This window comes from Cupressus sempervirens, chromosome 3 (assembly GCF_028749045.1).
Source record: "Cupressus sempervirens isolate cs-2001-9-10 chromosome 3, ASM2874904v1, whole genome shotgun sequence".
Classification (NCBI taxonomy): domain Eukaryota; kingdom Viridiplantae; phylum Streptophyta; class Pinopsida; order Cupressales; family Cupressaceae; genus Cupressus; species Cupressus sempervirens.
Genome location: NC_143120.1, coordinates 986,119,214 through 986,133,706, shown reverse-complemented (window position 1 = coordinate 986,133,706; position 14,493 = coordinate 986,119,214). Strand labels below are relative to the sequence as shown.

The 14,493-nt window shown below is 36.1% G+C and overlaps 1 pseudogene; it reads left to right on the top strand.

Annotated features, from left to right (window-relative positions):
- Positions 1 to 11,696: 11,696 nt before the first annotated feature.
- LOC149570060 (soluble inorganic pyrophosphatase 6, chloroplastic pseudogene) overlaps positions 11,697 to 14,493 on the top strand; it is an 81,772-nt pseudogene continuing 78,975 nt past the window's right edge.

Here is a 14,493-nt window from a genome sequence, read left to right as displayed (position 1 = left end):
TGGTTGTTCAAGTTCTTCCCTCCCTTCACCATCATTATCCAAAGACCCCAAATAGTCAAATTATGAAGAAATTGATAGGCTAATGAAAGAGTTTGATAGGAAGTGCAAGCTGCAACACAAAGGGGTAGGTGAATATTCAATCTCATTATTTGATTCCCCACTATCTCCAAGATCTCACAACAAACCATCATCCACCATTAGGCCTTACCATGCACATTTGGTCAAAGCAAGTGGTGTACCTTCAAGCTCTATAGAAGAAATTAGTGAACAAAATATTGACATTTCACCTCACCTATATGGAAAAGGTTTTGACTTAATGAAAAAGATGGGATATATGGGTGATGGCCCTTTAGGGAAAGGGAAAGAAATTGTTGAACCTTTAGTAGCATAGTTCAGGTCTAACAAATCCAAAATAGGGGTGGGATACAATGAATAAGATAATGCACAAAACAATTCCAAGTCCCATTCCAAACACGATGATTCTTTCTCTTCTACCCTAGTATGGGTACCTAAAGGAAAAGATGCCAATGACCAAACAATAGCTAACAACAAGAATACAAATCTATCGATCTTAGATCTACATCCTACTAAAGGACATTCATGAACACCTCTAATAATGAAGATGATGATGATTATTTTTCCAAGTGAGAATTTGAATCATTATTTGAAGAGTCTATTCATGACAAAGAATGTGATTTTGTTCACATCCTCGCATCTAATAGTTCCATTGCACAAAGATCAAGCTATTGTACAAAATTTATTTCACCAAGAGCTAGCACATGTCAAAAAAACTTAGAGGTTGATACAATATAGACATGTCACATAACATCATATGAGGATGATGAACCTATTGAAGGGTTTTAGTTTCAAACTCTATATCCTGACTTCTTTCCAGAAAAAGTCAAAGATGACTATTATGAACCACTTGCTAGCTCTACTTTTCCTGATACTTTAGAGGAAGCACATATTATAGACCTAACCAATACAATGTATGAACCATCTAATGAGGTCATGTCTTTAAACCCTGCTGAACCCTATTCATATTATGAATCACTCTCCTTAGTCCATCCTGAGCTCATCAGTTAGGATACAACCGATCATCACCATATTCCTAATTTTCACATTGACCAGGATGTCTTCATCTACTTGAATGTGGTTGAACCATCTTGTCTACAAAGAATAGGAGAAATGCACACAGATGGGTCTAATATCAACCATCTTAGTTATATGAGAATAGGTCGAGCAAGTCAAAGCCCTAATGACTGTAGACACCTAAAGACCTTTAGAAAATAAAGTATTTTTATTTTTTGAAATTTTTTTGATGACATCATCATTTATTAATTAATTAATTATTTAACTAATTAATTAATTTTTATGCCATTAAATCCCTTTATCTTAATTAAAAATATTTAATTAAGGAATCCCTCCCAAAAATGTTTAAATCTTATTTAAATATTATTTCCTTATTTATTAATTATTTAATTAATAAATTGACCAAAAAACCCAAAATAAATAAAAAAATTATTTTTTGCCCAAAACTTGGCCAATTTCCTTAAGACCACTAACCTCTTCCAAAATCTTCTAATCCTTCTTTAATTTTGATTAAAGGCTAATCCCATCATTTCCTACGCCTAATCCCAACTCAAAATATTTAATTAAGATTAAATATTAATCCTCATGTTTATTAAAAAAGTTTTAATAAATATCTCCTCAACTGAAACCCTTGAAATAAATAAAACTTTATTTATTTCCTAAAAATCTAATTTATCCTCATCCTAAGAAGTTCTAGACTCTTCTAGAAAGTCTTCATCCTCATCCTAGGAAGTTCTAGACTATTCTAGAAAGTCTTTATCCTCATCCAAAGTCTAGACTCTTCTAGAAGATGTCTTTAAGCCTAATTCTAATCCCCTCCTAACCTTGTCACATTCCCTAAAAATGGGTTAAGACTTACTAACCCAAGCCATAGTTAACAAATATCTCCTCCTTCACCCACCCTCATTAAATGCCATCCACTTGCCTATCCCTAAGCTAATCCTAAACCATCCTAATCCATCCTCTAATCATTTGCACAAGCCTAAGAAAGCTTAAAACCTTCCTAATCAAGTCCAAGTCGAAATTTCTCTCATCTCCCTCAAAATATCTCAACCATAAAACTTTATGAAGCCCACTAGGCCATAAATGACCCTTCCAAGCCCTTTTATTGCTCTTACAAGCCATTATGAGGGTCTTTATGAAGATTTTATCCCATCGAGCCTCCTTTGTTGACTCATCCTTCCCCTTTCCTCCATCCTCTCACCCTGTGACATGTGTCACTCCCTGATTGGCTGTAAGGAAGCACATTCCATGTGCTCTCCTCTCATGCAATCTGAGCCCTCCATGAGCTTTTTCGCATCCTTGCATCTTAGCCCTCAATCCCTCAAGCCTCTTGCCTATAAATTGGATCCTTCCCCTTTGCAAAATAACACAATCCATGAAGTAAAGTCATAATGCCATTTTAAGAATCCATTTTACATCAAAACCATACACTCACACCCAAATTCCAACTCCATTTGAAGCCCTTTTTGAAGCATAAGCTTGAGCATACATCCTATCTATTTAGACAAAGCCACTCAACAAGAGAGCTTCTTATTGAGAGAGTCCATTAATGGCTCATATTCTCAATTGAGAGCTCATCTTAGTCTATCTTGAAGTTTATGAATTTTGTTTAGTTTGTAGAAGCTTTATTTAAATTTGGTTTCTATTAGCATACTATCATTGCTCATATACAATGATCACCACTAGGATGTAGCTTATCTTGAGAAAAAAATAAAAAAAGAAATGAAATGATGTATCCAAATTAAGGTGAAAACTCAACTATGGCACCCATAGATGAGATGATCGGTACCTTAATGAAGCACTCAGAGGAAAGATCATCTATCCTAATTGAACTAATAGAAAAAATCAACATTGGAATAGAGTAGGAACCGAGGATCATCTATTTGGCATAATCTTTAAACATAGAAGAAAGAAGCACATTCATTCACTTCTTCAAAAAGAGATAAATAAACTTTGAATGGTCTTAGGTAGATATGCAAGGGTTAGACCCAAATCTAATCCTTCATCACCTCAACATTTCTCTAGAGGCCAAGCTGGTTAAGAAAAAGCTCAGGAAAATGCACCCCAACATAGCCCTATTAGTCAAAATAGAATTAAAGAAATTGCTTAACACCAACTTCATCTGACCCTTAGTGTATGCATCATGGATATCAAACATTATTCTTATATCAAAGAAAGATGGTAGCATACACATCTGTATTGATTTTTGGGATGTAAATAAAGCATTTCCTAAAGATGATTTCCCCCTTCCCAACATCAACACAATTTTAGATCTAACAACGGATAATTCCATGTTCTCATTCATGGATGGATTTTTAGGATATAATCAGATTAGGATAGCACTAGAGGACCAAGATAAATTTTTTTTTACCTATGCCTAGGGCACATTTTGTTGGAATGTAATGCCTTTTGGTTTAAAGAATGCAGGGGCCACCTATCAGCGGGCCATGACCACTATCTTTCATGACATGATGCACATTTTTGTGGAAGATTATGTTGATATCCTTGCCAAATCTCATACCCAAGAAGAACATCACCCCATCTTGAATATGATATTTATCCACCTATAAGCATTCAAAGTTAGGCTAAATCCTAAAAAATGCACTTTTGGCATAAAATCTAGCAAGCTTCTCAAATACATTGTCTCAACCAAAGGAATTGAGGTTGATTCCAAAAAGGTACATGCTATAGTCAACATGCAACCTCTAAAGAACCAGAGTCAGTTACATTCTCTTCAAAGAGTACTTCAATATGTTTATCACTTCATCTCTCACTTAGTAGAAACGTGTGTGCCTTTCACCCATCTCCTCCATAAGGACATAGTTTTTAAATGGGATGAAAAGTGTCAGCTAGCCTTTGATTTACTCAAAAACTACTTAATGAATCCACCTATGTTGGTACCTCCTGTATCACAAAAACTGCTATATATTTCCCTGATAGATAAATCAATTGGATCCCTCTTAGCACAAGAAAATGACCAAGGAAAAGAAAGGGCCATTTATTACATCAGTCGCACCTTGGTCAACTATGAGCTCAATTACACCTTTATTGAAAAGGCTTGTTTAGTTGTAGTTTTTGCTTCCCAAAAGCTATGCCATTATCTTTTGAAACATAGGGTTAAACTCATCTCCAAGATTGATCCCCTCAAGTATCTTCTCAACAAGACAATGTTAACAGGTAGATTAGCCAAGTGGATAATGATCCTAAGTGAGTTTGATATTGAGTATGTCAATAGGAAAACAATAAAAGGACATGCCATAACTGACCAATTGGTAGATGTACCCATAGAGAGCTTGAACCCTATCTTAGCTGGTTTTTGAGATATGTACATTCTTCAAATAAATTTGGTCACTTGGAAGTTCTATTTTGATGCTTCCTATACACACCATGGTCCAGGTGATAGTATTTTGTTCATTATGCCTCTAGGCATTACCATCCCCAAGTCCTACAAACTACTTTTCCTTGCAAAAATAACATGGAAAAATATGAAGCCTTGGTCTTAGGCCTCAAAATAGCCTTAGAATGGAAATTAACAGTGCTAGAAGTTTATGGAGATTCTCAATTGATCATCAATTAGGTCACTGACATGTATCAGATCAAGGATGAAAAGTTATTACCTTACAAACAAATGGTTGACACACTTACAACATTTTTTGTTCATATTACTTTTGAACAAACTCTTAGAGATAAGAATAGAGTAGTAGATTCCATGACCACCTTGGCCTCCTTGTTTTAGTTACTTGTGCAACACGAGCAATTTGAGTTCTTAGTAGAAGAGGTGGTTCAACCCATATTTACTCAACTTGATCCCCTCTATTATAAATCCATCATCACCTATCTCTACGATAATTCCAATCCCTTTGATCTCTCACAAATTCAAAGATGTAACTTCATTCGATAGACCTTGTGCTACACTTTGGTGGATGATATGTTGTATACAAAAGGTCTTGACGGTACTTTGTGTAGATGTCTTCAAAAGAATGAGTTGAGAGTCACTCTACAAGAAGAACATGCAAGAATTTTTAGGTCACACTCCAATAGGTTTATGCTAGAAAAGAAGATTCTTAGGATGGTCTATTTTTGGCCAACTATGGAAAAGGATTCTATCGACTATGTTAAAACTTGCAAAAAGTGTCAAATCCATGGTAACCTTGTTCATGCACTAGCCCAAGAGCTTAACCCTTTGGCCACACCATGGCCCTTTTATCAATGGGGCTTTGATTTGATTGAAGCCATCCACCTACCTTCCTCTAACAGACATAAATGGATAATCATCGTAACAAAATATTTCACCAAGAGGGTTGAAGTGGTGCCACTTGCTAACTCTACAGGAAAACAAATCTCTTCCTTCATTCTAAACCATATCATTTGTCAGTTTGGCATACCTCATGCCCTTCTCACAAACAACGCCTTGTATTTTAAAAATCAAATAATTGACAAATTATGTGAGAAATTTCACATTACACACCATTCCTCATTAATCTATTATCCCCAAGGAAATGGCCAAGTAGAGGCCACAAACAAGACTATTATCAATATTCTTAAAAGAACCATTAATGACATTGGTAGAGATTGGCATTTATAACTAAACCACACCCTCTGGGCCTATAGGATGAGTGTTAGTATGCCTAAAGGTGCTACATCTTTCTCCTTAGTTTATGGTTGTGAAACCATTCTTCCTCTAGAGGTTGAGATCCCATCCTTGAGAGTTACTCTTCGTGATGTCCTATCCAATGAAGACTACATAATGGCCCATTAAAAGTAGCTAGAAGTATTAGAAGAACACCAAAAAACAACACATGAGCACCTCAAAGTGTATCAGAATAGGATATCAAGACATTACAACAAAAATGTCAAACCCTGCATTTTTTAGGGTGGTGACCTAGTCCTTCAAGAAAATCCTAAAAATCAAGCTACTAGAGAAAAGAAAGGAAAATGGGAGACCAATTAGATTGGTCCTTATATTATCACAGAATCTTTCGGGACTGGAACTTACAAACTTTTAGATTGTGATGGAAATGACCTCGTAGAGCTGCTCAACAACATTCATCTCAAAAGGTTTTATGTCTAAAGCTTTGAGGAAACACCTCATCGTTGAAAATACCAAAAAATAAAAAACACTAGAAAATACAAAAAATAAAATGAAAAATAGAAAAAACAAAATAGGTACAAAATAAATGAGAAAAAAAGCACCTTTAGTTTAAAAGGAGTGAGAGATAACACCTTTGGACTTCCCTAAATAACACAAGTCGTTCAATGCAGAAAGAGAACAAGGCATGACATAAACAACTATCTCTAAGATAAATTTTGCTTGTTTGTGGTTTTTTCACTTCATATTGCTACCATACATCGCATAGTTGAGTTAATTTCACACATACCCAATTGAGAAACACTTGTGGGTCATAATTCAGTGGTTTCTAGGCATCAGACATAGTTCATATCAATGGAGATAACCAGAAAAACAACAACAACATGATGGTAGGAAATTCAGAGGAAACATGGAATCCAATTATGTTCTAAGATATCACAAACATGAATTGTAGGAAAATCAATGCACATCTCAACCATCTACCACAATCAATAGTTCCGAATATCCATGTTAGCCTTCATAACATCCATTTGAAGTCTCACAAATACTTGTTTGTCTCCATCACCTCAAATGTATCTCTCCAAGGCCACCTTAAACAATCACAAACCACTTTTGGTCTCTTTGCCTCTTAATGTGTTACAACTTGCCCCGATCATCTCCATACTCCAAAAAATCTCACTCACATCCTCATTCCACTCCCCCCAGTTCGCAAATTATCAAAATTATCAAAAACATTAAAAAATCATCAAAAATTATCAAAAACATTCAAAAATTGTCAAAAATTGTCAGAAACATTAAAAAATACCAAAAATGATAAAAGCATTAAAACATTAACAAAAATTCTCAAAAATATTCAAAAATATTTAAAAATTACCAAAAACACTCAAAATGGGTAATAATTGCCAAACATAGCTGAAAAGAATCCAAAAAGTAACAATAGCCCAAAATTCCAGTCAAACATGGCCCACCTCAAACTCAAATAGGCTATTTAATGTTTCATCAATTATTTTTGTATTTTTCAAGTCGATGATCTATTGCTTTCATGTCGACCTGGTGTTTGTCTATAATTGCTGCTCCTTCGGGACAGGTCTATGTACTTCGATCAATTTTATATGAAATCAATGATGAGGCCCACTATATTGAAAAATACTTAAATACTATATGGTATGTTTTATGACTCAATTACCTCTAGCAACACCATAAATAGTTCCTCAAAGGCATTAAGAAGTAATGTAGTTATGTCTTGAAACATCTCGTTGGGATTTGGAAAATCTAGGTTAATGCGAATAGTGAAAGAGGCTTTGATAGAGTCCCCTTTTCTTTCCTCTGGTCAAGAACAACAATTTCTAATGAATTATTAGTCTTATTTATGTTGTAGAGCCCACGATTACCCCAACAACTTTCAAAAAATATATGAGTGATATCCCAAAAGACCCAGATATTTGTTAGACTCTTTCATCATCCACTAACAAGGGGCATAGAATAAGTAAGTGTAAGTTTGAGAGATTGTAGCTATCTTGTTGCCTTTTTTGGCTCCTCAAGTGCCTTTTTAGGCCCCTAAAGTACCTTTATAAGCCCCCAAAGCACCTTTTTAGGCCCAAACACCTTTTTCAAGACCTTATTTTGCCTCTTTAGGGCCCTCAAGTTCCTTTTTAGGCCCCCAAAGAACCTTTTTAGGCCCAAGCACCTTTTTCAAGGCCCTGTTTCACCTTCTTTAGGCCCCTCAAGCACTGTTTTAGGCCTCCCATGCACCTTTTTAGGCTCAAATGCCTTTTTCAAGGCTCTATTTTTCCTTTCTAGGCCCCCAACATGACTTCTAAGGCCCTCAAGTGTCCTTTCAGGCTCTCAAGTGCCTTTTTAGGCCCCAAGCATCTTTTTAAGCCTAGACATCCTTCTTAGACCCCTTAGTGCCTTTTTCAAGGCCCCTCTTGGGTTTCTTTTAGCTATCAAAGCTTCTTGTAGGCCCAAACAGCTTTTCACAGGCATCATGAGCATCCATCTCAGCACACATGTAGAGAAAAATCCCAACTTTGGTCTTCATCTTGTCTATAAAAGATACTGTGCCTTAAAATTCATGGTTCAACACTTCCTACTTTTCCACCTTGAATGCCATGGCTCTCTCAATAATACACAAGTTTGTGCTCATCTTTCATTGAGAGCCCACACTGCCATTTAGTTCCCCACACATACAAGAAGGTCAATATTCCCTCAACATTTTTTATTATTCCCACTTATATGGAGATTGAAATTTTTTTAAATATTTGCAAAAATCCCAAAAATATTCAAATATTTATAAAAATCCCAAAAATATTCAAATATTTATAAAAATTCCAAAACCATTCAAATATTTATCCGAAATTCCAAAAAAACAACAAAAAAATTCATATAACTCCTAAAACTTTAGAAAACATTCAAATATATTTCAAAAAAATCAAAAATAGAAACAACAATGTTTACCTGACACATTAACATCAACACCAGTCATCCTTTTGCTTTCCATACAAACAAACACAATTTTTATTGTATTATGATGACAATGACAATATTACATTTGACTCAAATCTGGCAGAACATTTATTTTGGTCTCCTTGGGGAGGTGGCAGGACAAGGTGTCTAATTAAGGGCATTTCTCCAGACCCAGTCCCCAACGAAGAAGCCCCTGGTGTTAATCCTCTTCGTACCCATGTTGTATTCATGGGAATAAAAAATCTACCATTGTATAATTTTGCATTCAATAGTTATGTAAATTCCCTATCCAAAAATTGTGTCTCTCATTGATTCACATTCAGGAATGCTTGATGATAAAGTCCCATATAATAGGTAGCTTCTTAGTGTACTTTTGTAGTCTGTTGCATATCCAAAAATACATTCTCCACCAGCTTATTTATTCCTGGTATAGTGATCACTCATTGAGCCACATCTCGTAGCTTCTACTACATTTGATTAGTTTCCATTCAACAATGCTTCATGTCTACTTTTGTCTCACCCAACCGTTGCTTCAATTGTCTCACCTTTGACTCACTCAATGCTAATTGCTCATGCAGTTGCAAAGATTAGGTGTTTAATTTTGCATTTGCTTCCCTAAATGACTTAGACTATGATTGTAGTAATGCCAACTCATTTTGCACACCCTCTAAGCCCACTTGCAACATCTTTAGGGATTCTTGCAACCTCTGTGCTTGTAATCGATCTGCTTGCATCCCTGCATCATTCCCCTCTACTTCTGACTGTTCCACACCCAGTTCCACTTCCAACGACTACACTCGAGCCCATTCCAAATTCATCACTACCTAGAGCCACTTCACTTCTATTTGTGCTCCATCTTCATGAGCCTTCTCCACTAGTCCCAACAAAAATGAAACTTCTTGCTCTGCATTATTTTCCCAGAGTCTCTTTGTGGCCAAAATTTTCCATAAATCCTCCAACTTAGTTGTCGCTTGTGCTCCACTTTTTGCCTCTGGCCATGGTTTGACCATGCCCAATCCACCCACATCCTCTTTCATTGACTTTTTCCTTAGAATCCGAAGGCTAATTAAGTGACCTACTACACTTTTAACCTCCCCCATGTTGACATCTTTTGCCACTCTTTGAGCTTCTCCTATAGACTTCTCCAGTGAGTCCACCCCCCTCACCTCTGTTACTACTTTTGACACTCTTTTTTACCCCAGGTACACTATTCTCTACTTGCAACATTAGTTCCTCATGCAATACCACCTACAACACCTACTATGCTGTGCTCCCCAACAAAATTATTAACAATGACAATGATGTTTCTTCCACTTTAACCCTTTCACTCTGTTGGGACTAAAAATCACAAGGTCAATTTTGAGTACCATTGAGAAAATTGAGCCCTATAAACACTTTTTAATGCATTCATACCTGGCTATACTTTTGAGGCCCCTAAGGTGTTTAATGTTTCTAACACCCTCCATTTAGTGCATTTAAGTGTTCCATAATGATAACTTATCATTCTGAGTCATTTCGTGAAGTCTCATTTCAAGCACATTTCAAATTTGCATTTTCACCCGTGTCAAACAACGATAAGAGGTTGTGTTTGCCATTGAATATCTCGCACCCAGAAATATTTCACAACATGCCACTTTGAGAGTAGCTAGTGTCCATACCTAAGAACCTATGTTTCATATTTTGAGTCATTTTGAGTTCGTTTGACTAGGTTTTGAATCCCTCAAAGTTGGTAAATTATCAATGTCATGTTGATGCATAATGCACACATTTCTAGGAAGCCCTATTTGACAAGTTATAACTTTCGACTAGTTGACCCAAATGAAAAAATTCCTTTTGTATAATATTCTAGGGGTTAGAGACTTTATATGTTCCATATTTGAACATATGACGAATCCATTTGATCAGTTTTCAAACGTGATTCCATTTGCAATTTCTAAAAGTTTCATTGGTAACCAGAAGTGCAGATTGATCGGGAGCCCTGTTTGGGATGTCATATTTTTGTGCTTGTGAATGGTAGGACCAAATGGTTTGTTCCATTGTATTCTACTTTGAAAATACTATAAGTGTGTCAATTTTTAAGTCTTGACGAATCCGTTTTCACACTTTTCCAGGGTCATTCCATTCGTAAAAAATGATATTTCACTGTTGTCCTATGTCCTGCAAATCCAGATAGTCAAATTTGCGCCCTTGCCAAACTTACCTTGTGATTTTTCATGAGAGAAAATTGTAGAATCATACTTTCCTCATGGAAAAGTACTAGTGTCCCAGTTTTCAGAACCTCAAGTGCCTATTTGCCCAGTTTTCTAAGCCAATTTCGAACCTAGTTTATTGCTTTCTGACGTATTTATCTTGCAGGTAATTCTAAGAAGGCAACTTTGATAGCGAATATCTTTTGACTAGGAATTCATCATAAGATGATATCTGACAGGGTGAAAGTATATAGAACAAAGAATCAATGTGCCAATTTTCAGAGGTTTGGGTCAATTTTTAAGGCTAGTCAACGAACCTCCTGATGCAAATTTGACAATTTGCAGACCTATGGTAAAATGAGTTCTTAACGATCAGTCAGTGGTCAAATTTGATTCTAATTGGTTCAAAATGATTAATGGGCCAGTTCGAGGATTCAGTTGTCTGAAAATGAATTTTTTTTAGTTGGACCCACTTTAGGGCCCAACTATTCCTGTTAGATTCATAAGGTGCTTGGATGGAGGGTGGACGGATGAACCTCTGTGATTAAAAGGGGAGTTTTAGACATGGGTCTCAGTAATTACCATGATATTAATGAGAAGTCCACAAGCTTGAATAGTAGGTTCGGGTTACAATAATGTTCATGAAATGTTTGCAGATGTGAGAGTAGTGTACTCAATGTTACAATGGACAAAACATTTATTGTCCCTATTATGACAATGCAAGATATGTTATGGTTGACCCAGCTTGACAAGAGGAAGATTGCATTTATAGAGAAGGTATGTCTACTCATTGAAAGAAAAGTTGCATACCAAGTTATAAAAGGAGAAGCCTCTAGTGAATAATTTTTCTAAGATTAATGGCAGTCCTAAGAGCTGCAACAGTGAGTGATGTTCTATCTCTGATTTGTTCATTGTCATTCAACTCTATTGTGGGAGGAAGAGGAGCAGGAGTAGGTGGCTTTGCTACTCTACGAATCTGACCTTTGAGATATCATTCACTGAAGCAGCAGAGATGGCTTTGCTTTCCCACTCCAAGGGTTTTCACCTGCACTAATCTCTACAGACCAGAGGTTGAGATTAAGGAGGAGGGTGCTCCTAAAATGCTTGAGTATAGAGTCTTTTTCTATGAAAAATCTGGGAAAAGGACATCACCTTGGCATGATATTCCCTTGCAACTAGGGGATGACATTTTCAACTATATAGTTTTAATACCAAAAGAGTCAAATGCAAAGATGGAAGTGGCAACCGATGAGTCATACACACCAATCAAACAAGACACTATAGAGGGAAAGCTTTGTTACAACCCATATAATATAAATTGGAATAATGTATTGCTTCCACAAACATGGGAGGATCCACCTCTTGCAAACACAGAAGTTGAAGGAGCTTTTGGTGACAATGATCTAGTCGATATTGTTGAGATTGGAGAAAGAAGAGCTAGATTTGGGTTTGATTTTGGCATAATGAGAAATTTAGAATCTATACAGTATACTTTGGTCGGAGTCAATTCAATTTCTTCAAAGAAGATGTTGACTGATCAAACAGAAGGAGTCATCCTTTAAAAAGAAGAAGTGGTAGATGATTTTGAATGCATAATAGGAAAGAACCTGCTATAAAGGATGGAATCCACGCTTTGAAGAGCTGTGGACCACAAGAAAAAGAGCCGCCCACACTATAGAAAATCGATTTCATTTGCATTCTCTAATAAGACTCACCCATGGAGCATCTAAATTTGAAGGAAGAGTCACCCTATTAGCTGAAGTAGGAGGCATTAAAAACAAATCTCCATGCTGTCAATGACAAAACACTCCACACAAAAAGCTGCAGCATATTAGATCAGACCTACGCACAAAATGAAGAAGAGCCGGCTAACAATCCAAAACACGCCAAGTTCAAAATTGCAGTCATCGATTAGTAAAAAGAGAGTCACAGGGTAAGGGTAATATGCAGGAGAGAAACAGTTAAATAACTTTATCCCACATCCATGAGTCGAGGGGGTTTTTAGAAATTTAAATTTAACAACACTCAACAAGTGAGATGTCTACAAAGACAAAGGCTTTTGAAGCCTTAGCTGGAGGTGGGCCCGTGAATGATCGGGTGGATAGTTAATGGCGACCAACAAAATTTTGATTAGAAAAAAATGCAATTCAAAGGCCAAAAATTTCTTGAAACTGTGGCTAGCGAAGTATCGAGTCATCGAGAAATCCAAAAATTTGGCAAATACAAGCCGATTGCAAATAGAGGAATGAGAACATGATGCGTGGATGAACGTCACTAACTCACCAAATGAGACCTGCACAATGAATGGCCATAGCGAGGTGGTGAGGGTAGCCGAGTTTGTGCCATGTGGCACATCCTTGCTATCTCGCCTACCAAAGTTTCTCACTAGTTAAGCATAGCGAGTTAGCGAGAAGGTGACAAGTGGCACTACACAATGGTAGGGTGGACAAATCTCGTGTTGACACGTGTCACAAGCTAGTCAAAGGAAGTTTGACCTGGGTAGAAAATGAGGAGAAATTTTAGACTTTTCAAATTTTAATATTTTATTATTGTTTTTCCTCAAATCTCATGTCAGGTTCATTTAAATAAGGTTTCAAACTTTATATAGTTTAAACTATATAATAGTTTAAACTATATAATAGTTTAAACTATATAATAGTTTAAACTATATAATAGTTTAAATTTTCGCAAAATATTGTTCAAAACACATAGCAGGGCCGATCTTCAGAAGGCCATAATAGGAGAAATTTTTAACCAAAATGGACACTCCAATATACTGTTGGAACTAGGAGAACCTAAACTTTCTAGATCTAGAGTTTGTTTTTGCATAGGTGCTTCCTGGTTCAAGTTACAGGCCAGTTTGTGAAATCCTGGGTATTGGCAACAAAACAAGCAGATTTAATCTTTGAGCATCTGAATCAGTTACAGGGCAGTTTTGAAGACCTTTTGGAACTTGAATGTGAAGAAAATCATCCTTAAGAAGTTTTCTTACATTCTAGAAGTTACATTGAACTGGATTTTCACTTTTACGGTGAATTCATTTTAGTATCAAGAATCAGTTACATCCTTTCATCATTACATTTTGAGATATTTTATGAGCCAAATGAAAGGATTTGATTTTCAGTTACAGAGAGAAGGTAGAGAGAAGATTTTAATCTTCTTGGGAAGGATTTCCAAAGGGATAAGTGTCAATTGGAAATTGAATTTGAGAATTGCCTTCTCCATACATATTCTTTCTTCTTCTCTAAAACAGGTTGTTGGTTGGTTTTCTATTTCCAGTTCTTGGAGCTCTACTCAGGCTGTGAAAGCCACACACCCAACTTTTCTCCCTTTTATTGAACAACATTAGATGTTTTATATAGATAATTCTATTCTGTTAGGTGATTTATGAGTTAATTTTTGTATATCTTTCATGTATTTGGTTTCAAGGAAAACAAATAAAGCACAACGAACATTTTAAGTTCAGTCTAAATCTTGTCTCCTGATTATGGATCTATTATTTCTTCTAATTTGTGATCAAAGAGCATAGATTAGGTTTCATTTCATTTAGGAATGTATGTGATTAAAATGTCTTGCTAGTGGAGCAAAGAACCATGTAATTGCTTGATATTTGTCATAGGGTTTGCAGATTTCATGATAGGATGTTATGAGTAT